Raw genomic sequence first — 27,077 nt, forward strand, 5'->3', positions numbered from 1 at the left:
TCATTTTTTTAGCACAACATAACAATTTACTCTGCTCTCCAGCAGTCATATCAACACACAACACAACCCATCTGTAGGTGCATAAGCTTTTTGGGCTCGTAAGTACTCAAAGGTACTCACAAAACACGCGATGTAATGAACAGCCTGCGTCACACTTCCAGCTGGCAGGAACTATTTTTCTCTACCGTGTAAAAACAGACTTTTAACACTTCTCACTCCTTTTAACAGCCACTACTATCTTATGCTATACTCACTTATCATTTTACATTCTTTTTTCATACGGTGTGCTTTGGAGTACTTTTTTTCTTAATAAGTTAACATTAACGTCGTAACATGGCGTCAAGTGAGTTTCTTTGTAAGAGACGTCAAATAATCATCAATAGTGCAATCAAGAATTACGCGCACTTTGAATAAATAACAGTCATAATGTGTAATTTAATCAGTGACTGATGTGTGGTATTGTAAGACTGAGCGTGCAAAAATAAATAAGAACAAAATGAAAAAGAGCATGCGCAAAGACAAAGCCAGACAACGGATTATCTATAGCACTTACAGTAATTCACTTGGCGTGTGCACGATGGCCGGTGGGCCAGCTGCAGTACCTATAAGAATGTATATCGGGGCACAACGAACCATGAGCACCAACAAACACTGCATACACTGTTTCATTTCCACTTTTAACTGTCTTCGGTATGTTTATTTATTATTTTAATGTTCACTGCCTAATAAATCACATATGTAAACGTGTACGTAGATAACACCTAGGTTTTACTTTGCCTTGGAATATTATTTTCTTTTCCTTGAAGTACGAGTACGCGACTACGCGGTGCATCCAAACAGGAAACTAGTAGATACTACATATGATACTACATAAATGATATACATGTACATTGGTGAAAGTTCGATTTCGCTGGTGAATTTAGACATTCCTTCGTAGAAAAGAATACTTTAAATCCTTGGCAGGGAATTAAATTTTTAATCTGTTAATTTTTTTAGAAAATAATAACGACAATAAAATCAATAACCATTAGGGAATTTAATTATTTAAAGGAGAGTCGCGTCCTGCCACGTCATGAATTGCCAACAAGACAATCATGTCCTTCTATTACAGCTGTACTATGATCCTAACTTATTTTTTTTGGCGCACTTGCCTTAAACTTTTCATTGCCGCACTGCCTTACCTTGATTTTTTATGAAGTAAAAAATTGTGGTTATTATTTCGTATAGTAGATAATACATATTTTTTCAAATTCTCAATACTTAGAGAATCCAAACTTCGTATAGCAAGCAGAATTCATACGCAATTATTCAACGCCTTTGACGAAAAAACATACCGGACGGCAAGCCCTCATTTACATTAACATGTTATGTGGCGTTAAGTAAATTTTTATGATTGAGGCATCAAACTATCGTCAATATTTTGATCCTCCGAAAACAAACACAGCTCCCGAACGTCATTTTTTTAGCACAACATAACAATTTACTCTGCTCTCCAGCAGTCATATCAACACACAACACAACCCATCTGTAGGTGCATAAGCTTTTTAGGCACGTAAGTACTCACGGGTACCCACAAAACACGCGATGTAATGAACAGCCTGCGTCACACTTCCAGCTGGCAGGAACTATTTTTCTCTACCGTGTAAAAACAGACTTTTGACACTTCTCACTCCTTTTAACAGCCACTACTATCTTATGCTATACTCACTTATCATTTTACATTCTTTCTTCATACGGTGTGCTTTGGAGTACTTTTTTTCTTAAAAAGTTAACATTAACGTCGTAACATGGCGTCAAGTGAGTTTCTTTGTAAGAGACGTCAAATAATCATCAATAATGCGATCAAGAATTACGCGCACTTTGAATAAATAACAGTCATAATGTGTAATTTAATCAGTGACTGATGTGTGGTATTGTAAGACTGAGCGTGCAAAAATAAATAAGAACAAAATGAAAAAGAGCATGCGCAAAGACAAAGCCAGACAACGGATTATCTATAGCACTTACAGTAATTCACTTGGCGTGTGCACGATGGCCGGTGGGCCAGCTGCAGTACCTATAAGAATGTATATCGGGGCACAACGAACCACGAGCACCAACAAACACTGCATACACTGTTTCATTTCCACTTTTAACTGTCTTCGGTATGTTTATTTATTATTTTAATGTTCACTGCCTAATAAATCACATATGTAAACGTGTACGTAGATAACACCTAGGTTTTACTTTGCCTTGGAATATTATTTTCTTCTCCTTGAAGTACGAGTACGCGGCTACGCGGTGCATCCAAACAGGAAACTAGTAGATACTACATATGATACTACATAAATGATATACATGTACATTGGTGAAAGTTCGATTTCGCTGGTGAATTTAGACATTCCTTCGTAGAAAAGAATACTTTAAATCCTTGGCAGGGAATTAAATTTTTAATCTGTGAATTTTTTTAGAAAATAATAACGACAATAAAATCAATAACCATTAGGGAATTTAATTATTTAAAGGAGAGTCGCGTCCTGCCACGTCATGAATTGCCAACAAGACAATCATGTCCTTCTATTACAGCTGTACTATGATCCTAACTTATTTTTTTTGGCGCACTTGCCTTAAACTTTTCATTGCCGCACTGCCTTACCTTGATTTTTTATGAAGTAAAAAATTGTGGTTATTATTTCGTATAGTAGATATTACATATTTTTTCAAATTCTCAATACTTAGAGAATCCGAACTTCGTATAGCAAGCAGAATTCATACGCAATTATTCAACGCCTTTGACGAAAAAACATACCGGACGGCAAGCCCTCATTTACATTAACATGTTATGTGGCGTTAAGTAAATTTTTATGATTGAGGCATCAAACTATCGTCAATATTTTGATCCTCCGAAAACAAACACAGCTCCCGAACGTCATTTTTTTAGCACAACATAACAATTTACTCTGCTCTCCAGCAGTCATATCAACACACAACACAACCCATCTGTAGGTGCATAAGCTTTTTAGGCACGTAAGTACTCACGGGTACTCACAAAACACGCGATGTAATGAACAGCCTGCGTCACACTTCCAGCTGGCAGGAACTATTTTTCTCTACCGTGTAAAAACAGACTTTTGACACTTCTCACTCCTTTTAACAGCCACTACTATCTTATGCTATACTCACTTATCATTTTACATTCTTTCTTCATACGGTGTGCTTTGGAGTACTTTTTTTCTTAAAAAGTTAACATTAACGTCGTAACATGGCGTCAAGTGAGATTCTTTGTAAGAGACGTCAAATAATCATCAATAATGCGATCAAGAATTACGCGCACTTTGAATAAATAACAGTCATAATGTGTAATTTAATCAGTGACTGATGTGTGGTATTGTAAGACTGAGCGTGCAAAAATAAATAAGAACAAAATGAAAAAGAGCATGCACAAAGACAAAGCCAGACAACGGATTATCTATAGCACTTACAGTAATTCACTTGGCGTGTGCACGATGGCCGGTGGGCCAGCTGCAGTACCTATAAGAATGTATATCGGGGCACAACGAACCACGAGCACCAACAAACACTGCATACACTGTTTCATTTCCACTTTTAACTGTCTTCGGTATGTTTATTTATTATTTTAATGTTCACTGCCTAATAAATCACATATGTAAACGTGTACGTAGATAACACCTAGGTTTTACTTTGCCTTGGAATATTATTTTCTTCTCCTTGAAGTACGAGTACGCGGCTACGCGGTGCATCCAAACAGGAAACTAGTAGATACTACATATGATACTACATAAATGATATACATGTACATTGGTGAAAGTTCGATTTCGCTGGTGAATTTAGACATTCCTTCGTAGAAAAGAATACTTTAAATCCTTGGCAGGGAATTAAATTTTTAATCTGTGAATTTTTTTAGAAAATAATAACGACAATAAAATTAATAACCATTAGGGAATTTAATTATTTAAAGGAGAGTTGCGTCCTGCCACGTCATGAATTGCCAACAAGACAATCATGTCCTTCTATTACAGCTGTACTATGATCCTAACTTATTTTTTTTGGCGCACTTGCCTTAAACTTTTCATTGCCGCACTGCCTAACCTTGATTTTTTATGAAATAAAAAATTGTGGTTCTTATTTCGTATAGTAGATATTACATATTTTTTTAAATTCTCAATACTTAGAGAATCCGAACTTCGTATAGCAAGCAGAATTCATACGCAATTATTCAACGCCTTTGACGAAAAAACATACCGGACGGCAAGCCCTCATTTACATTAACATGTTATGTGGCGTTAAGTAATTTTTTATGATTAAGGTATCAAACTATCGTCAATAATTTAATCCCCCAAAAACAAACACAGCTCTCGAACGTCATTTTTTCAGCACAACATAACAATTTACTCTGCTCTTCAGCAGTCATATAAACACACAACACAGCTCATCTGTAGGTGCATAAGCTTTTTAGGCACGTAAGTACTCACGGGTACTCACAAAACACGCTATGTAATGAACAGCCTGCATCACAATTCCAGTGGGCAGGAACTATTTTTGTCTACCGTGTGAGAACAGATTTTTAACACTTCTCACTCCTCTCAACAGCCACTACAATCTTATGCCATACTAACTCATCACTCATTCACTTTTCTTTAATTTTTTCATTTTTTTTTATACAGAGCAGCTTTTGAGTACACTGTACTTGCTCCGCACTTTCGATTACCCACATTTCCCTGACGTCATATTTTTAACACAACGTTTAATCGAACCAGATTCAGTCTGCTCTTCAGCTTTAGCATTTATTTTTACACATTACCGCAGAAACAACCGAGCGTTAAATGTGCAAGCTTCACGTTATGTCAATATCAACGAATTGAAGTATATCGTGCTCGAGGTAACAAAAATAACAATTACTAATAGGGGTTCTGGCACGTGTATTAGTAGTAGGGTTTCAATTTCACCGGTAAAATTAGAAATTCCCTTGCAAAATACAGCCTTTAAATTCTTGATAGAGGTACAGAAAATGCCTGGAAGGAAGGTAATTCACATTAATTGTATATTAATTATTAACAATTAATGATACGAAACGATGCGAATTGCGATAACTACCCTTACTGTTTACTTTCTGATAAGTCATACAGGCAAAATCAGAGTGATATCGAATAGTATGACTCATTATTAATAACTTTTTCATTAGTGAATTTTCTAAGAAAATGACAACAAAAATGATATCGATAACCATTAAGGGTTTTAATTATTGGAAGCGGAGTCGCGTCATGCCACGTCATGGATTGCTAACAAGACAATCATGTCTTTCTATAACAGAACTATGATCCTAACTTTTTATTTCAGCGCACTTGCCATAAACTTTTCATTGCCTCACTGCCTCACCTTGTTTTTTCATGAGGTGAAAAATCGTGGTTATTATCACTTACAGGAGATACTACATATTTTTTGTTGATTCCCAATACTAGATTACATTTCTAGATTCTCCTACGTCAGTAGACCATAGAAACCACCAAAAAAAAACACCAAATTTTCGCGTCAAGATATAAGTAAACACGAAAGTATTCTTAAAAAATCAAAAACCTCGGAACTGCGCCTGCGTCATTTAGCGGGACTATCACTTTTATCGTTGCCTTCTTTTTTGTACTCATTTTAACCCTTTTATTTTTAACAACGCTCTACGCGGTCCACAGCTTTTATAAAAGTAGAAAAAATTTACTAAAATTTTTTTTGGTGTTTGCAGTAAAACTACCGTTGTAATACTGAGGACGTGTACGACTAAAACGAAATTAATTGAAAAAAGTAAGACTTATAAGGAGCAAACTCACTCATAAAAGAGGCCGCAACTTGCCGCAAGTGCACGCTATTTAAACGTAGAGCAAGTAAACAACTGTAACGAGTACGTACATTAATGAGTGCGTACGGGGTCGCGAGCAGAGTTCATAAGCAATCATTCGACGCCGCCCAAAAAAAACGTACAGAACGGCAAACCTCCTTTCACATAAACATTGTAACGTTGCGTCAAGCAAGTTTTTTTGTAGGAGGCGTCAAATTATCGGTAATCATGCGATCCACAATTACACGCATTTCCCGAACGTGATATTTTCAACACAACAAAACGATTCACTCTGCTTTCCAGCAGTCACATAAACACACAACACAACCCATCTGTAGGAGCATAAGCTTTTTAGGCACGTAAGTACTCACGGGTATTCACAAAACACGCGATGTAATAAACAGCCTGCGTCACACTTCCAGCTGGCAGGAACTATTTTTCTCTACCGTGTAAAAACAGACTTTTAACACTTCTCACTCCTTTTAACAGCCACCGCGATCTTATGCTATACTCACTTATCACTTACATTCTTTTTCCATACGGTGTGCTTTGGAGTACTTTTTTTCTTAATAAGTTAACATTATCGTCGTAACATGGCGTCAAGTGAGTTTCTTTGTAAGAGACGTTAAATAATCATTAATAATGGAATCCACAATTACGCGCACTTTGAATAAATAACAGTAATAAGGTGTAATTTAATCAGTGACTGATGTGTGGTATTGTAAGACTAAGCGTGCGAAAATAAATAAGAAAAAAATGAAAAAGATCATGCGCGAAGACAAAGCCAGACAATAAATTATGTATAGCTTTTACAGTAATTTGCTTGGCGTGTGCACGATTGGCGGTGGGCTAGCTGCAGTACCTATAAGAATGTATATCAGGGCACCACAAATTACGAGCACCAACAAACACTGCACACACTGTTTCATCTCCTCTTTAAACTGTCTTCAGTATGTTTATTTATTATTTTAATGTTCACAGCCCACTAAATCACATACGTAAACGTGTACGTAGATAACACCTAGGTTTTACTTTGTCTTGGAGAATTATTTTCTGTTTCTTGAAGTACGAGTACGCGACTACGTGGTGCATCCAGAGAGGAATCCAGTTAATACTACATATGATACTACGTAAATGATATACATGTACGTTGGTGAAAGTTCGATTTCGCTGGTGAAATTAGACATTCCCTCGCAGAAATATACTTTAAATTCTTAGCAGGAAAATAAATTTTTAATCAGTGAATTTTCTTAAGACATAATATTAACAATAATATCAATAACTATTAGAAAATTTAATTATTTAAAGAAGAGTCATATCCTGCCACGTCATGGATTAACAACAAGACAATTATGTCCTTCTATTACAGCTGTACTATGATCCTAACTTTTATTTTACGGAGCACTTGCCTTAAACTTTTCATTGCCGCACTGCCTCACCTTGTTTTTTCATAAGGTAAAAAATTGTTGTTATTATCACGTACAGTAGATACTACATATTTTTTGTTCATTCCAAATACTCAAAGAATCCGAACTGCGTATAACAAGCAGAATTCATATGCAATTATTTAACGCCTTCGACGAAAAAACGTACAGGACGGCAAGCCTTTATTTACATTAACATGTCATGTGGCGTTAAGTAAATTTTTATGATTGAGGCATCAAACTATCGTCAATATTTCGATCCTCCGAGAACAAACACAGCTTCCGAACGTCATTTTTTTGGCACAACATAACAATTTACTCTGCTCTCCAGCAGTCATATCAACACACAACACAACCCATCTGTAGGTTCATAAGCTTTTAAGGCACGTAAGTACTCACGGGTACTCACAAAACACGCGATGTAATGAACAGCCTGCGTCACACTTCCAGCTGGCAGGAACTATTTTTCTCTACCGTGTAAAAACAGACTTTTAACACTTCTCACTCCTTTTAACAGCCACCGCGATCTTATGCTATACTCACTTATCACTTACATTCTTTTTCCATACGGTGTGCTTTGGAGTACTTTTTTTCTTAATAAGTTAACATTAACGTCGTAACATGGCGTCAAGTGAGTTTCTTTGTAAGAGACGTTAAATAATCATTAATAATGGAATCCACAATTACGCGCACTTTGAATAAATAACAGTAATAAGGTGTAATTTAATCAGTGACTGATGTGTGGTATTGTAAGACTAAGCGTGCGAAAATAAATAAGAAAAAAATGAAAAAGAGCATTCGCGAAGACAAAGCCAGACAATGGATTATGTATAGCTTTTACAGTAATTTGCTTGGCGTGTGCACGATTGGCGGTGGGCTAGCTGCAGTACCTATAAAAATGTATATCGGGGCACCACGAATTACGAGCACCAACAAACACTGCACACACTGTTTCATCTCCTCTCTTAACTGGTGTCAGTATGTTTATTTATTATTTTAATGTTCACAGCCCACTGAATCACATATGTAAACGTGTACGTAGATAACACCTAGGTTTTACTTTGCCTTGGAGAATTATTTTCTGTTTTTTGAAGTACGAATACGCGACTACGTGGTGCATTCAGAGAGGAATCCAGTTAATACTACATATGATACTACGTAAATGATATACATGTACATTGGTGCAAGTTCGATTTCGCTGGTGAAATTAGACATTCCCTCGCAGAAAAATATACTTTAAATTCTTAGCAGGAAAATAAATTTTTAATCAGTGAATTTTCTTAAGAAATAATATTAACAATAATATCAATAACCATTAGAAAATTTAATTATTTAAAGGAGAGTCGTGTCCTGCTACGTCATAGATTAACAACAAGACAATTATGTCCTTCTATTACAGCTGTACTATGATCCTAACTTTTATTTTACGGAGCACTTGCCTTAAACTTTTCATTGCCGCACTGCCTCACCTTGTTTTTTCATAAGGTAAAAAATTGTTGTTATTATCACGTACAGTAGATACTCCATATTTTTTGTTCATTCCCAATACTCAAAGAATCCGAACTGCGTATAACAAGCAGAATTCATATGCAATTATTTAATGCCTTCGACGAAAAAACGTACAGGACGGCAAGCCTTCATTTACATTAACATGTAATGTGGCGTTAAGTAAATTTTTATGATTGAGGCATCAAACTATCGTCAATATTTCGATCCTCCGAAAACAAACACAGCTCCCGAACGTCATTTTTTTAGCACAACATAACAATTTACTCTGCTCTCCAGCAGTCATATCAACACACAACACAACCCATCTGTAGGTGCATAAGCTTTTTGGGCTCGTAAGTACTCAAAGGTACTCACAAAACACGCGATGTAATGAACAGCCTGCGTCACACTTCCAGCTGGCAGGAACTATTTTTCTCTACCGTGTAAAAACAGACTTTTAACACTTCTCACTCCTTTTAACAGCCACCGCGATCTTATGCTATACTCACTTATCACTTACATTCTTTTTCCATACGGTGTGCTTTGGAGTACTTTTTTTCTTAATAAGTTAACATTAACGTCGTAACATGGCGTCAAGTGAGTTTCTTTGTAAGAGACTATAAATAATCATTAATAATGGAATCCACATTACGCGCACTTTGAATAAATAACAGTAATAAGGTGTAATTTAATCAGTGACTAATGTGTAGTATTGTAAGACTAAGCGTGCGAAAATAAATAAGAAAAAAATGAAAAAGAGCATGCGCGAAGTCAAAGCCAGACAACGGATTATGTATAGCTTTTACAGTAATTTGCTTGGCGTGTGCACGATTGGCGGTGGGCTAGCTGCAGTACCTATAAGAATGTATATTGGGGCACCACGAATTACGAGCACCAACAAACACTGCACACACTGTTTCATCTCCTCTTTTAACTGTCTTCAGTATGTTTATTTATTATTTTAATGTTTACAGCCCACTAAATCACATATGTAAACGTGTACGTAGATAACACCTAGGTTTTACTTTGCCTTGGAGAATTATTTTCTGTTCCTTAAAGTACGAGTACGCGACTACGTGGTGCATCCAGAGAGGAATCCAGTTAATACTGCATATGATACTACGTAAATGATATACATGTACATTGGTGAAAGTTCGATTTCGCTGGTGAAATTAGACATTCCCTCGCAGAAAAATATACTTTTATTCATAGCAGGAAAATAAATTTTCAATCAGTGAATTTTCTTAAGAAATAATATTAACAATAATTTCAATAACCATTAGAAAATTTAATTATTTAAAGGAGAGTCGTGTCCTGCCACGTCATGGATTGCCAACAAGACAATCATGTTCTTCTATTACAGCTGTACTATGATCCTAACTTTTATTTTACGGAGCACTTGCCTTAAACTTTTTATTGCCGCACTGCCTCACCTTGTTTTTTCATAAGGTAAAAAATTGTTGTTATTATCACGTACAGTAGAGACTACATATTTTTTGTTCATTCCCAATACTCAAAGAATCCGAACTGCGTATAACAAGCAGAATTCATATGCAATTATTCAACGCCTTCGACGAAAAATTGTACAGGACGGCAAGCCTTCATTTACATTAACATGTTATGTGGCGTTAAGTGAATTTTTATGATTGAGGCATCAAACTATCGTCAATATTTTGATCCTCCGAAAACAAACACAGCTCACGAACGTCATTTTTTTAGCACAACATAACAATTTACTCTGCTCTCCAGCAGTCATATCAACACACAACACAACTCATCTGTAGGTGCATAAGCTTTTTAGGCACGTAAGTACTCACGGGTACTTACAAAACACGCGATGTAATGAACAGCCTGCGTCACACTTCCAGCTGGCAGGAACTATTTTTCTCTACCGTGTAAAAACAGACTTTTAACACTTCTCACTCCTTTTAACAGCCACTACTATCTTATGCTATACTCACTTATCATTTTACATTCTTTTTTCATACGGTGTGCTTTGGAGTACTTTTTTTCTTAATAAGTTAACATTAACGTCGTAACATGGCGTCAAGTGAGTTTCTTTGTAAGAGACGTCAAATAATCATCAATAGTGCGATCAAGAATTACGCGCACTTTGAATAAATAACAGTCATAATGTGTAATTTAATCAGTGACTGATGTGTGGTATTGTAAGACTGAGCGTGCAAAAATAAATAAGAACAAAATGAAAAAGAGCATGCGCAAAGACAAAGCCAGACAACGGATTATCTAGAGCACTTACAGTAATTCACTTGGCGTGTGCACGATGGCCGGTGGGCCAGCTGCAGTACCTATAAGAATGTATATCGGGGCACAACGAACCACGAGCACCAACAAACACTGCATACACTGTTTTATTTCCACTTTTAACTGTCTTCGGTATGTTTATTAATTATTTTAATGTTCACTGCCTAATAAATCACATATGTAAACGTGTACGTAGATAACACCTAGGTTTTACTTTGCCTTGGAATATTATTTTCTTCTCCTTGAAGTACGAGTACGCGGCTACGCGGTGCATCCAAACAGGAAACTAGTAGATACTACATATGATACTACATAAATGATATACATGTACATTGGTGAAAGTTCGATTTCGCTGGTGAATTTAGACATTCCTTCGTAGAAAAGAATACTTTAAATCCTTGGCAGGGAATTAAATTTTTAATCTGTGAATTTTTTTAGAAAATAATAACGACAATAAAATCAATAACCATTAGGGAATTTAATTATTTAAAGGAGAGTCGCGTCCTGCCACGTCATGAATTGCCAACAAGACAATCATGTCCTTCTATTACAGCTGTACTATGATCCTAACTTATTTTTTTTGGCGCACTTGCCTTAAACTTTTTATTGCCGCACTGCCTTACCTTGATTTTTTATAAAGTAAAAAATTGTGGTTATTATTTCGTATAGTAGATATTACATATTTTTTTAAATTCTCAATACTTAGAGAATCCGAACTTCGTATAGCAAGCAGAATTCATACGCAATTATTCAACGCCTTTGACGAAAAAACATACCGGACGGCAAGCCCTCATTAACATTAACATGTTATGTGGCGTTAAGTAAATTTTTATGATTGAGGCATTAAACTATCGTCAATAATTTGATCCCCCAAAAACAAACACAGCTCTCGAACGTCATTTTTTCAGCACAACATAACAATTTACTCTGCTCTTCAGCAGTCATATAAACACACAACACAGCTCATCTGTAGGTGCATAAGCTTTTTAGGCACGTAAGTACTCACGGGTACTTACAAAACACGCGATGTAATGAACAGTTTGCGTTACACTTATAGTGGGAAGGAACTATTTTTGTCTACCATGTGAGGACAGATTTTTAACACTTCTCACTTCTTTTAACAGCCACCACGATCTTATGCCATACTTACTCATTACTCAGACACTTTTTTTCATACAGTGTAGCTTTAGAGTACTTTCATTTCTGATACGTTATCATTAACGCCGTAACAGGGCGTCAAGTGATTTTTCTTGTAAGAAGCGTTACTTTATCGTTAATTATGTAATTCAAGAGTACACTTTCTTGACGTCATATTTTCATCAAAACTTAACGATTTACTATGCTCTCCACCAGTCACATTAAATCGCCGGGTGTTACTTGTCGCAACGGCACTGCTTCTGGAGCATCCACTGCTTTACTTGCCACCACTGCTTTTACTAATATCGTTCAAGACACAATCCGTTCGTCTATCTGTAATCTCAAACACACGAATAAACGATAATGACCAATTCTATCCGCGGTGGACCGTTTTATTGAGTTTCAATGCAGAATTTGATGTGCACAATGTAAAAATTATTTTTTAAATTATTAAAGTGTAAGAACTAATTGCAATTGCATGATAACTGTAGAACGGATATTAATTTGATATTAAACCTAAAACGAAGAAAAAAGTGGAAAAAAATTGTTCAGGAAGCACGTGTTTGAAAGCCAGACAATGGCTACGATTTTATAATGCACGCACATACTTCATACCATGATTTCAATTCTAAAGTGACATAGCATAAGAATAACACAATTTAAAATAATGTTCGACGAAAAACTTAGTTTTCCGAGTAGTTTCTTTTATAAGGGAGTATGTAACTGCAATCTGGCTCTCGATATCGGCACTAGGAAATGACTGAGGAGTCAAAGTGGACGGTCAGCAGTGACCGCTGGATTCTGGCTTCGGAGTTGGAATACACACTTAAACATGACCACCGCGCACGAAGTACCTAAAAAAATAATTATACTAATAGGTGCCCGGCTACTATGTTAGTGGTGGGGGTTCGATTTCGTCGGTTCAAATTACACATTCCCTTGCAGAAAAAATACTTTTAATTCATGGTAGGAGTACAAGGAATGCGCAGAAGGGAAGTAATTACACATTAATTGTACATAAATTATTAACAATTGATGATACAAAATAATGGGAATCGCGATCACTACCCTTTTTGTGTACCTTCTAATGAGTCATGCGGGCAAAATCAGTGATATCTAATCGTATGACTCATTCTTGATAAATTTTTATTCTGTGATACTTAGAAAATGGTATCAATATAAATAATCATAAAGGGTATTATTCAAAGGGGGGTCACGTCCTGCCACGTTAGGGATTGCCAACAAGACAATCATGTCCTTCTATTTCAACTGTACTATGATCCTAACTTTTTTTTTTGGCGCACTTGCCTTATAGACTTTTTATTGCCTCACTGCCTCACCTTGTTTTTTATGAGGTGAAAAATTGTGGTTATTATCACGTACAGTAGATACTACATATTTTTTGTTAATTCCCAATATTTAGAGATTCGGAGCTGCGTATAGCAAGCAGAATTCATACGCAATTATTTAACGCCTTCGACGAAAAAACATACCGGACGGCAAGCCCTTATTTACATTAACATGTTATGTAGCGTCAAGTAAATTTTTATGATTGAGGCATCTAACTATCGTCAATAATTTGATCGCCCGAAAACAAACACAGCTCCCGAACGTCATTTTTTTAGCTCAACAGAACGATTAACTCTCCTCTTTAGCAGTCACATTAGCACAAAACAGAACACATTTGTAGGTGCATTAGCTTTTTAGGCACGTAGGTACTTACGGGTACTCATAAAACACGCGATGTAATAAACAGCCTGCGTCACACTTCCAGCTGGCAGGAACTTTTTTTCTCTACCGTGTAAAAACAGACTTTTAACACTTCTCACTCCTTTTAACAGCCACTACTATCTTATGCTATACTCACTTATCATTTTACATTCTTTCTTCATACGGTGTGCTTTGGAGTACTTTATTTCTTAATAAGTTAACATTAACGTCGTAACATGGCGTCAAGTGAGTTTCTATGTAAGAGACGTCAAATAATCATCAATAATGCGATCAACAATTACGCGCACTTTGAATAAATAACAGTCATAATGTGTAATTTAATCAGTGACTGATGTGTGGTATTGTAAGACTGAGCGTGCAAAAATAAATAAGAACAAAATGAAAAAGAGCATGCGCGAAGACAAAGCCAGACAACGGATTATCTATAGCACTTACAGTAATTCACTTGGCGTGTGCACGATGGCCGGTGGGCCAGCTGCAGTACCTATAAGAATGTATATCGGGGCACAACGAACCACGAGCACCAACAAACACTGCATACACTGTTTCATTTCCACTTTTAACTGTCTTCGGTATGTTTATTTATTATTTTAATGTTCACTGCCTAATAAATCACATATGTAAACGTGTACGTAGATAACACCTAGGTTTTACTTTGCCTTGGAATATTATTTTCTTTTCCTTGAAGTACGAGTACGCGACTACGCGGTGCATCCAAACAGGAAACTAGTAGATACTACATATGATACTACATAAATGATATACATGTACATTGGTGAAAGTTCGATTTCGCTGGTGAATTTAGACATTCCTTCGTAGAAAAGAATACTTTAAATCCTTGGCAGGTAATTAAATTTTTAATCTGTTAATTTTTTAAGAAAATAATAACGACAATAAAATCAATAACCATTAGGGAATTTAATTATTTAAAGGAGAGTCGCGTCCTGCCACGTCATGAATTGCCAACAAGACAATCATGTCCTTCTATTACAGCTGTACTATGATCCTAACTTATTTTTTTTGGCGCACTTGCCTTAAACTTTTCATTGCCGCACTGCCTTACCTTGATTTTTTATGAAGTAAAAAATTGTGGTTATTATTTCGTACAGTAGATATTACATATTTTTTTAAATTCTCAATACTTAGAGAATCCGAACTTCGTATAGCAAGCAGAATTCATACGCAATTATTCAACGCCTTTGACGAAAAAACATACCGGACGGCAAGCCCTCATTTACATTAACATGTTATGTGGCGTTAAGTAAATTTTTATGATTGAGGCATCAAACTATCGTCAATATTTTGATCCTCCGAAAACAAACACAGCTCCCGAACGTCATTTTTTTAGCACAACATAACAATTTACTCTGCTCTCCAGCAGTCATATCAACACACAACACAACCCATCTGTAGGTGCATAAGCTTTTTAGGCACGTAAGTACTCACGGGTACTCACAAAACACGCGATGTAATGAACAGCCTGCGTCACACTTCCAGCTGGCAGGAACTATTTTTCTCTACCGTGTAAAAACAGACTTTTGACACTTCTCACTCCTTTTAACAGCCACTACTATCTTATGCTATACTCACTTATCATTTTACATTCTTTCTTCATACGGTGTGCTTTGGAGTACTTTTTTTCTTAAAAAGTTAACATTAACGTCGTAACATGGCGTCAAGTGAGTTTCTTTGTAAGAGACGTCAAATAATCATCAATAATGCGATCAAGAATTACGCGCACTTTGGATAAATAACAGTCATAATGTGTAATTTAATCAGTGACTGATGTGTGGTATTGTAAGACTGAGCGTGCAAAAATAAATAAGAACAAAATGAAAAAGAGCATGCGCAAAGACAAAGCCAGACAACGGATTATCTATAGCACTTACAGTAATTCACTTGGCGTGTGCACGATGGCCGGTGGGCCAGCTGCAGTACCTATAAGAATGTATATCGGGGCACAACGAACCACGAGCACCAACAAACACTGCATACACTGTTTCATTTCCACTTTTAACTGTCTTCGGTATGTTTATTTATTATTTTAATGTTCACTGCCTAATGAATCACATATGTAAACGTGTACGTAGATAACACCTAGGTTTTACTTTGCCTTGGAATATTATTTTCTTCTCCTTGAAGTACGAGTACGCGGCTACGCGGTGCATCCAAACAGGAAACTAGTAGATACTACATATGATACTACATAAATGATATACATGTACATTGGTGAAAGTTCGATTTCGCTGGTGAATTTAGACATTCCTTCGTAGAAAAGAATACTTTAAATCCTTGGCAGGGAATTAAATTTTTAATCTGTGAATTTTTTTAGAAAATAATAACGACAATAAAATCAATAACCATTAGGGAATTTAATTATTTAAAGGAGAGTCGCGTCCTGCCACGTCATGAATTGCCAACAAGACAATCATGTCCTTCTATTACAGCTGTACTATGATCCTAACTTATTTTTTTTGGCGCACTTGCCTTAAACTTTTTATTGCCGCACTGCCTTACCTTGATTTTTTATAAAGTAAAAAATTGTGGTTATTATTTCGTATTGTAGATATTACATATTTTTTTAAATTCTCAATACTTAGAGAATCCGAACTTCGTATAGCAAGCAGAATTCATACGCAATTATTCAACGCCTTTGACGAAAAAACATACCGGACGGCAAGCCCTCATTAACATTAACATGTTATGTAGCGTTAAGTAAATTTTTATGATTGAGGCATTAAACTATCGTCAATAATTTGATCCCCCAAAAACAAACACAGCTCTCGAACGTCATTTTTTCAGCACAACATAACAATTTACTCTGCTCTTCAGCAGTCATATAAACACACAACACAGCTCATCTGTAGGTGCATAAGCTTTTTAGGCACGTAAGTACTCACGAGTACTTACAAAACACGCGATGTAATGGACAGTTTGCGTTACACTTATAGTGGGAAGGAACTATTTTTGTCTACCATGTGAGGACAGATTTTTAACACTTCTCACTTCTTTTAACAGCCACCACGATCTTATGCCATACTCACTCATTACTCAGACACTTTTTTTCATACAGTGTAGCTTTAGAGTACTTTCATTTCTGATACGTTATCATTAACGCCGTAACAGGGCGTCAAGTGATTTTTCTTGTAAGAAGCGTTACTTTATCGTTAATTATGTGATCCAAGAGTACACTTTCCTGACGTCATATCTTCATCAAAACTTAACGATTTACTATGCTCTCTACCAGTCACATTAAATCGCCGGGTGTTATTTGTCGCAACGGCACTGCTTCTGGAGCATCCACTGCTTTACTTGCCACCACTGCTTTTACTAATATCGTTCAAGACACAATCCGTTCGTCTATCTGTAATCTCAAACACACGAATAAACGATAATGACCAATTCTATCCGCGGTGGACCGTTTTATTGAGTTTCAATGCAGAATTTGATATGCACAATGTAAAAATTATTTTTTAAATTATTAAAGTGTAAAAACTAATTGCAATCGCATGATAACTGTAGAACGGATAATAATTTGATATTAAACCTAAAACGAAAAAAAAAGTGGAAGAAAATTGTTCAGGAAGCACGTGTTTGAAAGCCAGACAATGGCTACGATTCTATAATGCACGCACATACTTCATACAATGATTTCAATTCTAAAGTGACATAGCATAAGAATAACACAATTTAAAATAATGTTCGACGAAAAACTTAGTTTTCCAAGTAGTTTCTTTTATAAGGGAGTATGTAACTGCAATCTGGCTCTCGATATCGGCACTAGGAAATGACTGAGGAGTCAAAGTGGACGGTCAGCAGTGACCGCTGGATTCTGGCTTCGGAGTTGGAATCCACACTTAAACATGACCACCGCGCACGAAGTACCTAAAAAAATAATTATACTAATAGGTGCCCGGCTACTATGTTAGTGGTGGGGGTTCGATTTCGTCGGTTCGAATTACACATTCCCTTGCAGTAAAAATACTTTTAATTCATGGTAGGAGTACAAGAAATGCGCAGAAGGAAAGTAATTACACATTAATTGTACATAAATTATTAACAATTGATGATACAAAATAATGGGAATCGCGATCACTCCCCTTTTTGTGTACCTTCTAATGAGTCATGCGGGCAAAATCAGAGTGATATCTAATCGTATGACTCATTCTTGATAAATTTTTATTCTGTGATACTTAAAAAATGGTATCAATATAAATAATCATAAAGGGTATTATTCAAAGGGGGGTCACGTCCTGCCACGTCGGGGATTGCCAACAAGACAATCATGTCCTTCTATTACAGCTGTACTATGATCCTAACTTTTATTTTACGGAGCACTTGCCTTAAACTTTTTATTGCCGCACTGCCTCACCTTGTTTTTTCATAAGGTAAAAAAATGTTGTTATTATCACGTACAGTAGATACTACAAATTTTTTGTTCATTCCCAATACTCAAAGAATCCGAACTGCGTATAACAAGCCGAATTCATACGCAATTATTTAACGCCTTCGACAAAAAAACATACCGGACGGCAAGCCCTCATTTACATTAACATGTTATGTAGCGTCAAGTAAATTTTTATGATTGAGGCATCTAACTATCGTCAATAATTTGATCTCCCGAAAACAAACACAGCTCCTGAACGTCATTTTTTTAGCTCAACAGAACGATTAACTCTCCTCTTTAGCAGTCACATTAGCACAAAACAGAACACATTTGTAGGTGCATAAGCTTTTTAGGCACGTAGGTACTTACGGGTACTTATAAAACACGCGATGTAATGAACAGCCTGCGTCACACTTCCAGCTGGCAGGAACTATTTTTCTCTACCGTGTAAAAACAGACTTTTAACACTTCTCACTCCTTTTAACAGCCACTACTATCTTATGCTATACTCACTTATCATTTTACATTCTTTCTTCATACGGTGTGCTTTGGAGTACTTTTTTTCTTAATAAGTTAACATTAACGTCGTAACATGGCGTCAAGTGAGTTTCTTTGTAAGAGACGTCAAATAATCATCAATAATGCGATTAACAATTACGCGCACTTTGAATAAATAACAGTCAAAATGTGTAATTTAATCAGTGACTGATGTGTGGTATTGTAAGACTGAGCGTGCAAAAATAAATAAGAACAAAATGAAAAAGAGCATGCGCGAAGACAAAGCCAGACAACGGATTATCTATAGCACTTACAGTAATTCACTTGGCGTGTGCACGATGGCCGGTGGGCCAGCTGCAGTACCTATAAGAATGTATATCGGGGCACAACAAACCACGAGCACCAACAAACACTGCATACACTGTTTCATTTCCACTTTTAACTGTCTTCGGTATGTTTATTTATTATTTTAATGTTCACTGCCTAATAAATTACATATGTAAACGTGTACGTAGATAACACCTAGGTTTTACTTTGCCTTGGAATATTATTTTCTTTTCCTTGAAGTACGAGTACGCGACTACGCGGTGCATCCAAACAGAAAACTAGTAGATACTACATATAATACTACATAAATGATATACATGTACATTGGTGAAAGTTCGATTTCGCTGGTGAATTTAGACATTTCTTCGTAGAAAAGAATACTTTAAATCCTTGGCAGGTAATTAAATTTTTAATCTGTGAATTTTTTTAGAAAATAATAACGACAATAAAATCAATAATCATTAGGGAATTTAATTATTTAAAGGAGAGTTGCGTCCTGCCACGTCATGAATTGCCAACAAGACAATCATGTCCTTCTATTACAGCTGTACTATGATCCTAACTTATTTTTTTTGGCGCACTTGCCTTAAACTTTTCATTGCCGCACTGCCTAACCTTGATTTTTTATGAAATAAAAAATTGTGGTTCTTATTTCGTATAGTAGATATTACATATTTTTTTAAATTCTTAATACTTAGAGAATCCGACCTTCGTATAGCAAGCAGAATTCATACGCAATTATTCAACGCCTTTGACGAAAAAACATACCGGACGAAAAGCCCTCATTTACATTAACATGTTATGTGGCGTTAAGTAATTTTTTATGATTAAGGCATCAAACTATCGTCAATAATTTGATCCCCCAAAAACAAACACAGCTCTCGAACGTCATTTTTTCAGCACAACATAACAATTTACTCTGCTCTTCAGCAGTCATATAAACACACAACACAGCTCATCTGTAGGTGCATAAGCTTTTTAGGCACGTAAGTACTTACGGGTACTCACAAAACACGCTATGTTATGAACAGTTTGCGTTACACTTATAGTGGAAAGGAACTATTTTTGTCTACCATGTGAGAACAGATTTTTAAATCTTCTCACTTCTCTTAACAGCCACCACGATCTTATGCCATACTCACTCATTACTCAGACACTTTTTTTCATACAGTGTAGCTTTAGAGTACTTTAATTTCTGATACGTTATCATTAACGCCGTAACAGGGTGTCAAGTGATTTTTCTTGTAAGAAGCGTTACTTTATCGTTAATTATGTGATCCAAGAGTACACTTTCCTGACGTCATATTTTCATCAAAACTTAACGATTTACTATGCTCTCCACCAGTCACATTAAATTGCCGAGTGTTACTTGTCGCAACGGCACTGCTTCTGGAGCATCCACTGCTTTACTTGCCACCACTGCTTTTACTAATATCGTTCAAGACACAATCCGTTCGTCTATCTGTAATCTCAAACACACGAATAAACGATAATGACCAATTCTATCCGCGGTGGACCGTTTTATTGAGTTTCAATGCAGAATTTGATGTGCACAATGTAAAAATTATTTTTTAAATTATTAAAGTGTAAAAACTAATTGCAATCGCATGATAACTGTAGAACGGATATTAATTTGATATTAAACCTAAAACGAAGAAAAAAGTGGAAAAAAATTGTTCAGGAAGCACGTGTTTGAAAGCCAGACAATGGCTACGATTCTATAATGCACGCACATACTTCATACCATGATTTCAATTCTAAAGTGACATAGCATAAGAATAACACAATTTAAAATAATGTTCGACGAAGAACTTAGTTTTCCGAGTAGTTTCTTTTATAAGGGAGTATGTAACTGCAATCTGGCTCTCGATATCGGCACTAGGAAATGACTGAGGAGTTAAAGTGGACGGTCAGCAGTGACCGCTGGATTCTGGCTTCGGAGTTGGAATCCACACTTAAACATGACCACTGCGCACGAAGTACCTAAAAAAATAATTATACTAATAGGTGCCCGGCTACTATGTTAGTGGTGGGGGTTCGATTTCGTCGGTTCGAATTACACATTCCCTTGCAGAAAAAATACTTTAAATTCATGGTAGGAGTACAAGAAATGCGCAGAAGGGAAGTAATTACACATTAATTGTACATAAATTATTAACAATTGATGATACAAAATAATGGGAATCGCGATCACTACCCTTTTTGTGTACCTTCTAATGAGTCATGCGGGCAAAATCAGAGTGATATCTAATCGTATGACTCATTCTTGATAAATTTTTATTCTGTGATACTTAAAAAATGGTATCAATATAAATAATCATAAAGGGTATTATTCAAAGGGGGGTCACGTCCTGCCACGTCGGGGATTGCCAACAAGACAATCATGTCCTTCTATTTCAACTGTACTATGATCCTAACTTTTTTTTTTGGCGCACTTGCCTTAGACTTTTTATTGCCTTACTGCCTCACCTTGTTTTTTATGAGGTGAAAAATTGTGGTTATTATCACGTACAGTAGATACTACATATTTTTTGTTAATTCCCAATATTTAGAGATTCGGAACTGCGTATAGCAAGCAGAATTTATACGCAATTATTTAACGCCTTCGACGAAAAAACATACCGGACGGCAAGCCCTCATTTACATTAACATGTTATGTAGCGTCAAGTAAATTTTTATGATTGAGGCATCTAACTATCGTCAATAATTTGATCTCCCGAAAACAAACACAGCTCCCGAACGTCATTTTTTTAGCTCAACAGAACGATTTACTCTCCTCTTAAGCAGTCACATAAGCACAAAACAGAACACATTTGTAGGTGCATAAGCTTTTTAGGCACGTAGGTACTTACGGGTACTCATCAAACACGCGATGTAATGAACAGCCTGCGTCACACTTCCAGCTGGCAGGAACTTTTTTTCTCTACCGTGTAAAAACAGACTTTTAACACTTCTCACTCCTTTTAACAGCCACTACTATCTTATGCTATACTCACATATCATTTTACATTTTTTCTTCATACGGTGTGCTTTGGAGTACTTTTTTTCTTAATAAGTTAACATTAACGTCGTAACATGGCGTCAAGTGAGTTTCTTTGTAAGAGACGTCAAATAATCATCAATAATGCGATCAACAATTACGCGCACTTTGAATAAATAACAGTCATAATGTGTAATTTAATCAGTGACTGATGTGTGGTATTGTAAGACTGAGCGTGCAAAAATAAATAAGAACAAAATGAAAAAGAGCATGCGCGAAGACAAAGCCAGACAACGGATTATCTATAGCACTTACAGTAATTCACTTGGCGTGTGCACGATGGCCGGTGGGCCAGCTGCAGTACCTATAAGAATGTATATCGGGGCACAACGAACTACGAGCACCAACAAACACTGCATACACTGTTTCATTTCCACTTTTAACTGTCTTCGGTATGTTTATTTATTATTTTAATGTTCACTGCCTAATAAATCACATATGTAAACGTGAACGTAGATAACACCTAGGTTTTACTTTGCCTTGGAATATTATTTTCTTTTCCTTGAAGTACGAGTACGCGACTACGCGGTGCATTCAAACAGGAAACTAGTAGATACTACATATGATACTACATAAATGATATACATGTACATTGGTGAAAGTTCGATTTTGCTGGTGAATTTAGAGATTCCTTCGTAGAAAAGAATACTTTAAATTCTTGGCAGGGAATTAAATTTTTAATCTGTTAATTTTTTTAGAAAATAATAACGACAATAAAATCAATAACCATTAGGGAATTTAATTATTTAAAGGAGAGTCGCGTCCTGCCACGTCATGAATTGCCAACAAGACAATCATGTCCTTCTATTACAGCTGTACTATGATCCTAACTTATTTTTTTTGGCGCACTTGCCTTAAACTTTTTATTGCCGCACTGCCTTACCTTGATTTTTTATGAAGTAAAAAATTGTGGTTATTATTTCGTATAGTAGATATTACATATTTTTTGTTAATTCCCAATATTTAGAGATTCGGAACTGCGTATAGCAAGCAGAATTCATACGCAATTATTTAACGCCTTCGACGAAAAAACATACCGGACGGCAAGCCCTCATTTACATTAACATGTCATGTGGCGTCAAGTAAATTTTTATGATTAAGGCATCTAACTATCGTCAATAATTTGATTTCCCGAAAACAAACACAGCTCCCGAACGTCATTTTTTTAGCTTAACAGAACGATTTACTCTCCTCTTAAGCAGTCACATAAGCACAAAACAGAACACATTTGTAGGTGCATAAGCTTTTTAGGCACGTAGGTACTTACGGGTACTCATAAAACACGCGATGTAATGAACAGCCTGCGTCACACTTCCAGCTGGCAGGAACTTTTTTTCTATACCGTGTAAAAACAGACTTTTAACACTTCTCACTCCTTTTAACAGCCACTACTATCTTATGCTATACTCACTTATCATTTTACATTCTTTCTTCATACGGTGTGCTTTGGAGTACTTTTTTTCTTAATAAGTTAACATTAACGTCGTAACATGGCGTCAAGTGAGTTTCTTTGTAAGAGACGTCAAATAATCATCAATAATGCGATCAACAATTACGCGCACTTTGAATAAATAACAGTCATAATGTGTAATTTAATCAGTGACTGATGTGTGGTATTGTAAGACTGAGCGTGCAAAAATAAATAAGAACAAAATGAAAAAGAGCATGCGCGAAGACAAAGCCAGACAACGGATTATCGATAGCACTTACAGTAATTCACTTGGCGTGTGCACGATGGCCGGTGGGCCAGCTGCAGTACCTATAAGAATGTATATCGGGGCACAACGAACCACGAGCACCAACAAACACTGCATACACTGTTTCATTTCCACTTTTAACTGTCTTCGGTATGTTTATTTATTATTTTAATGTTCACTGCCTAATAAATCACATATGTAAACGTGTACGTAGATAACACCTAGGTTTTACTTTGCCTTGGAATATTATTTTCTTTTCCTTGAAGTACGAGTACGCGACTACGCGGTGCATTCAAACAGGAAACTAGTAGATACTACATATGATACTACATAAATGATATACATGTACATTGGTGAAAGTTCGATTTCGCTGGTGAATTTAGACATTCCTTCGTAGAAAAGAATACTTTAAATCCTTGGCAGGGAATTAAATTTTTAATCTGTTGATTTTTTTAGAAAATAATAACGACAATAAAATCAATAACCATTAGGGAATTTAATTATTTAAAGGAGAGTCGCGTCCTGCCACGTCATGAATTGCTAACAAGACAATCATGTCCTTCTATTACAGCTGTACTATGATCCTAACTTATTTTTTTTGGCGCACTTGCCTTAAACTTTTTATTGCCACACTGCCTTACCTTGATTTTTTATGAAGTGAAAAATTGTGGTTATTATTTCGTATAGTAGATATTACATATTTTTTTAAATTCTCAATACTTAGAGAATCCGAACTGCGTATAGCAAGCAGAATTCATACGCAATTATTCAACGCCTTCGACGAAAAAACATACCGGACGGCAAGCCCTCATTTACATTAACATGTCATGTGGCGTTAAGTAAATTTTTATGATTGAGGCATCAAACTATCGTCAATATTTTAATCCTCCGAAAACAAACACAGCTCCCGAACGTCATTTTTTTAGCACAACATAACAATTTACTCTGCTCTCCAGCAGTCATATCAACACACAACACAACCCATCTGTAGGTGCATAAGCTTTTTAGGCACGTAAGTACTCACGGGTACTCACAAAACACGCGATGTAATGAACAGCCTGCGTCACACTTCCAGCTGGCAGGAACTGTTTTTCTCTACCGTGTAAGAACAGACTTTTGATACTTCTCACTCCTTTTAACAGCCACTACTATCTTATGCTATACTCACTTATCATTTTACATTCTTTCTTCATACGGTGTGCTTTGGAGTACTTTTTCTCTTAATAAGTTAACATTAACGTCGTAACATGGCGTCAAGTGAGTTTCTTTGTAAGAGACGTCAAATAATCATCAATAATGCGATCAACAATTACGCGCACTTTGAATAAGTAACAGTCATAATGTGTAATTTAATCAGTGACTGATATGTGGTATTGTAAGACTGAGCGTGCAAAAATAAATAAGAACAAAATGAAAAAGAGCATGCGCGAAGACAAAGCCAGACAACGGATTATCTATAGCACTTACAGTAATTCACTTGGCGTGTGCACGATGGCCGGTGGGCCAGCTGCAGTACCTATAAGAATGTATATCGGGGCACAACGAACCACGAGCACCAACAAACACTGCATACACTGTTTCATTTCCACTTTTAACTGTCTTCGGTATGTTTATTTATTATTTTAATGTTCACTGCCTAATAAATCACATATGTAAACGTGTACGTAGATAACACCTAGGTTTTACTTTGCCTTGGAATATTATTTTCTTTTCCTTGAAGTACGAGTACGCGACTACGCAAAGCATCCAAACAGGAAACTAGTAGATACTACATATGATACTACATAAATGATATACATGTACATTGGTGAAAGTTCGATTTCGCTGGTGAATTTGGACATTCCTTCGTAGAAAAGAATACTTTAAATCCTTGGCAGGGAATTAAATTTTTAATCTGTGAACTTTTTTAGAAAATAATAACGACAATAAAATCAATAACCATTAGGGAATTTAATTATTCAAAGGAGAGTCGCGTCCTGCCACGTCATGACTTGCCAACAAGACAATCATGTCCTTCTATTACAGCTGTACTATGATCCTAACTTATTTTTTTTGGCGCACTTGCCTTAAACTTTTCATTGCCGCACTGCCTTACCTTGATTTTTTATGAAGTAAAAAATTGTGGTTATTATTTCGTATAGTAGATATTACATATTTTTTTAAATTCTCAATATTTAGAGAATCCGAACTTCGTATAGCAAGCAGAATTCATACGCAATTATTCAACGCCTTTGACGAAAAAACATACCGGACGGCAAGCCCTCATTTACATTAACATGTTATGTGGCGTTAAGTAAATTTTTATGATTGAGGCATCAAACTATCGTCAATAATTTGATCCCCCAAAAACAAACACAGCTCTCGAACGTCATTTTTTTACCACAACATAACAATTTACTCTGCTCTTCAGCAGTCATATAAACACACAACACAGCTCATCTGTAGGTGCATAAGCTTTTTAGGCACGTAAGTACTCACGGGTACTCACAAAACACGCGATGTAATGAACAGTTTGCGTTACACTTATAGTGGGAAGGAACTATTTTTGTCTACCATGTGAGGACAGATTTTTAACACTTTTCACTTCTCTTAACAGCCACCACTATCTTATGCCATACTCACTCATTACTCAGACACTTTTTTTCATACAGTGTAGCTTTAGAGTACTTTCATTTCTGATACGTTATCATTAACGCCGTAACAGGGCGTCAAGTGATTTTTCTTGTAAAAAGCGTTACTTTATCGTTAATTATGTGATCCAAGAGTACACTTTCCTGACGTCATATTTTCATCAAAACTTAACGATTTACTATGCTCTCTACCAGTCACATTAAATCGCCGGGTGTTACTTGTCGCAACGGCACTGCTTCTGGAGCATCCACTGCTTTACTTGCCACCACTGCTTTTACTAATATCGTTCAAGACACAATCTGTTCGTCTATCTGTAATCTCAAACACACGAATAAACGATAATGTTCAATTCTATCCGCGGTGGACCGTTTTATTGAGTTTCAATGCAGAATTTGATGTGCACAATGTAAAAATTATTTTTTAAATTATTAAAGTGTAAAAACTAATTGCAATCGCATGATAACTGTAGAACGGATATTAATTTAATATTAAACCTAAAACGAAGGAAAAAGTGGAAAAAAATTGTTCAGGAAGCACGTGTTTGAAAGCCAGACAATGGCTACGATTCTATAATGCACGCACATACTTCATACCATGATTTCAATTCTAAAGTGACATAGCATAA

Source organism: Copidosoma floridanum, unplaced genomic scaffold, assembly GCF_036245765.1.
Source record: "Copidosoma floridanum isolate Cflo_tuat_1 unplaced genomic scaffold, Cflo_Japanese_pri ptg000032l, whole genome shotgun sequence".
Classification (NCBI taxonomy): Eukaryota; Metazoa; Arthropoda; class Insecta; order Hymenoptera; family Encyrtidae; genus Copidosoma; species Copidosoma floridanum.